Source organism: Acomys russatus, chromosome 17, assembly GCF_903995435.1.
Source record: "Acomys russatus chromosome 17, mAcoRus1.1, whole genome shotgun sequence".
Taxonomy (NCBI): Eukaryota; Metazoa; Chordata; class Mammalia; order Rodentia; family Muridae; genus Acomys; species Acomys russatus.
Genome location: NC_067153.1, coordinates 20,389,637 through 20,393,995, shown reverse-complemented (window position 1 = coordinate 20,393,995; position 4,359 = coordinate 20,389,637).

The following is a 4,359-nucleotide window of genomic DNA, read 5'->3' as shown; positions in this document are numbered from 1 at the left end:
CAGACATGGACATAATCCACATTAGCTGCCTCTGGAGAAAAAAGTGCGGGAGACCCAAGCAGCTTTGGGATGTGATCTCTCTCAGCCCTCCTCTGCTCCCGCCCTAGCCCAGCTGGGTCACAAAACAGAAAAGCAAAGCCCTGCCATCTCAAGAGGGCCTCTGGAGATTCTGAGCAACTAGGAGTTCTGATTTCTCACAGCCCTTCCCCCGCCCTCACCCCTCCACCCCACCCCCAGCCCCGCTGCTTCAGCTGCTTACCAGCAAAGCAGAATCAAGGCGCTGGCCACAATGCACATTAGCTGCTATCCTGTGAGAAATTCAGGCCTGGGTCAATCTCTGTCTGCTCATCCTGAGGCATACTGTTCTGACACCGGTTAAGACACAAAGCAAACAGGCTGAGCTGAGACCTGCTTGGGCCACAATCCTCTTTAGGTGCTATCCTGCTGGCAGCTTCCGGTTCTGATCTCACCCCGCCCACCAGCAGCCTATTGGCCTGATCAATCTAGATAGCATAGACCTGGGTGGGCCACACCCCCTCATTAGCTGCTCAACAGAACAGCTTTGAGCTCTAATCTCTCTCCACTGGCCAGCAGCTAACCTGCCTAACCCAACCTGGGCACAGAGAACATAAGCAGAGACCTGTCATATCAAGACCTGTAGAACACACTAGCAACTTTGGGCTCTGGTTGCCCAAAGCCTCCCAGCTGCTTACCAGCCTGGCTTATCTGGGATACAGAGCAGACAGACAGAGCTGAGTCTGGCACAGATCAGGACTCACATTTGCTGCCATCTCAAAAAGGTCTGTAGGGCACCCAAGCAGCTTCAAGCTTGAATCTCTCACAGCCCCCCAGCTGCTTACTGGCCTAGCCCATCTGGAACAGAGAGCAAAGAGACAGAGCCCTGCTATCTCGAAAAGGACTGTAGGACACCTGAGCAGCTTTGGGCTTGGAAATCTATCAGCCCACTCCTCTCCTGCCTGACCCTCTCCCTGCCTGTCAGGGAACCCGGCTAAGGATCTGACACCCACTATCCAACAATCTGAGGAGTTCATGTCAAAGTCGGCCCCTACTCTCCACATAACTGTGGAGAATGCCCTGTCCATTGACTATCAGAGTCGGGGTTCAATGTTTACTACTTGTACTGTCCTTGGTTAGAGCAATAGTTTGAGCAGAGCCCCCTGGGGCCCGATCCACCCATCACAATGTTCTTCTTGTACGTTTCTAGGACCCTCTGCATCCTTCTATGGTGCCCCATATTTGACCACCTCCTCTTGGTGGGGAGGCCTGATGGCACTCAAAGAAAGAATAAGCAGGCTACCAAGATGAGACTTGATAGCCTATGACCATATAGTGAGGGAGGAGGTCCCCCTCGGTCATAGACCTAGGGGAAGGGAATAGGGTGAAAGTGGGAGGGAGGGAGGAACGGGAGGATACAAGTGATGGGATAACAATTGAGTTGTAATCTGAATAAATTTTAAAAAATAAATAAATAAATGCAAACAGCCTGAGGAGGCCTCTGGGGAGCCCTAGAAAACAACCTTTAGCCTGGAGTTCTCTTTACTTGCTTTCAACCTGAAACTGAAAAGCTTCTGTAAGGCAAAGGACACTGTCAACAAAACAAAACTATAGCCTACAGTCTGGGAAAAGATCTTCACCAACCCTACATCTGACATAATTTGGGGGGCATGTATTTGCTATTACAGTTTATCTGTGAGTTGCAGGACCATCCTCTCCATTTTGTTCATTTGTTTTTATTTTTCTTATAGTTCATTACACAGAATACAAACCTTTTATTGTTTGCATGGGGAATAACATTGTCAAATTCATGCCCCACCTATTTTCTTAGGATTTCTCAACTTTTTGTTAAGTTTAGAGTAACTTTTAGGTGAGAAACCAAGGGAAGAACTTGGGAAAAGTTGTTAGAGAGAAGGGAGGAAGAGAATTGACGTAACACTTTTGAGCAGGTGCTGTCAATGGAACTTTACAAATTCTGGGTCAAGTTGCTCAGGCACAGAGCCTAAGAGGAGGATCCGAAAGCTTTCTGATCAGGCACTGCTGCAAGAAAGAAAGTCATCACAAGGGTGAGCTGAACTGCCTGCCCTGGTGTGAAATTCACTGTTTGTCTCACACACTAGCCTTGCCATGAAGCAAAAGTTAGGCATCCACTAAAATCAGCTGCAAACATACTCTAGGAAAATCTCATCAGAAATTCCCAAGTTCGGTTAACCTCTGCAAAGTATGGAGCTATGTATCATGTGAATGGTTAGCCACCAAACTGTAGGATATAGAAGGGGCATCTACCTGCCTAAGAAAGGGGAGATGGACAAATGCATCCATTACACAGGAGTCAAGTCAATGATGTTATTGCCAGCCACACAGATAATATCATATTCATTTTAGATGGAAGCCAACACTCACATGCTAACAGAGGTGAGCACCACCCTTAAATAAGCAGAGAAACCCAACATTCAGACTGTTCTTCCTGATTCCAGAACCAGTGCTCTGTGTGTTAGTTCCTCTATTATGAATGTTCCCATTTAGTCTCTTCACTGGTTGATAATAGAGAAAGCCCGGAAGCCTCCCTTCCACCCAGTGGGGAACAGGAAGCAAAGGCAGATGGGTAAGGACCTTCATTCTTCTCCTTCGTGCAACTCATTAGCACTATAGAACACCTTACAGAACAGAAACTATCTCCCTACCCTGCAAAGGAGTCCAGCATTACTTTAAGAAACTGCTGGTGACAACAGTGCCTACCTTCTCATCTTCTTTTTTTTTTTTTTTTTTTTACTATTTAACACATTTATAGACATCAGAGATTAGCATTTTGGGGGAGCAAATATTTATCTTACCACAGACAATCACTGAGTTTAGAAAAACCACAGAGGTCTTTGTGGAGGTGGCTTACCTTTAAGGGTGAAGATAAGGAGAGTGTCATTTCTAGATTGGGAAATGACATGAATACAAGTAGTGGGTATAGAAACCAGCATAATTTTTAAGACCATTAAAGAGACTAAAAGAAATGATTCAATCAAGTGCGAGGAGAAAAGTCCAAATCACTCATTTGTGTAGAAGGCAGAAAGAAAGATCCCAGTGATGTGTATCAGTTATTGGGATTTACAGAAAGTTCCTAAGTGCACTTCAACTGGCACTGAGTAGGCAGTGCTTTTGAGGATGATTAATCTTGCAATGACAGGACATGGGCACTAAATATTTTCTTTCTGTTGAAGCATCATTAATATGTAATGTTTAATAAAAAATACTTGAAGACAACTTGGTAGCAATTTCAAAGGACAAGGTAAAGATAATTCTAGATTCTGTTCACCTATAGGAATGCAAGACATAGACAACAACTAAGATGTGGAGAGAGAGGAACACTCCTACCTTCTCATCTTTACATTAGGAAAAGCCTCTAATTGCATATGTGAATCTTTTGCTTATATCAAAAGATATGACTAGAAAGACATGGTACCACAAACCTGCCTTTACAAACTGAAGGTTTGGCAGAGCCAAGGATTTAACCCTGTCACCTTGCCACAAATAGGAATTGCCATGAAACTTTGACCATGAATTATTACTGGAAAAAGCAGCATGGTCCGGGGAGAAATTACTCATTTTTATACTTACTCTTAGAAAGATCCGCAGATGCCGCCCATCCATCCCAACACTAATGCCTCTACCTGCTCCGCCAGGCTTCCAGTCAGATACTCTCACATATGTTAGCTGGCTTAATACAGCAAGGGAATCTAAGAGTCATAAGTACTGTCAGTTGCTTTCTCCCAGGGCAATTTGCTCACCAGCCAGCCTGCCTTTTATAAAAGCAATAGACAAAAGACTCGCCAGATGGCTTGGGGATCTGGGAGAAAAGGAAGTGTTTTCACACAATATGTTCTGTTGGGTTACTGTCGACAGAGGCACTAAAGCAAGGTGACTGAGATGCAAGTGACTGTAGAGTTTCGATGTGTGCCATTCGCTCGTGGTAAACAATGCCTCCCAAACCACAGCCAGGACCCTGAGAGTCAGAATCACTAGTCCTTCACTAAATGACACTCGGTTCTGTAGAGAACAGAGGTGTGCACTGAGGCTGTGTGCTGATTGTAAACTGTGCTGCTCTGCTGTAGGCTGACAGGTGAGCCAGGCATTGAGAGTACCAATTGAATAACACAACACTACTGTAGTAAAATTAAAACAAAAGAACAGGATGGATAGGAATCCCAAACCGGGTGCAATTACATGCATTTTTATATCCATTTCTTACATTTTAATGTCATTTATGGGCCCCTGGGTAAATGGATTATTCAAGATTCACAACAATTAGGGGGAAAAAAGGAGCATTTTAGCATTCCCAAAAACCCACAGTAT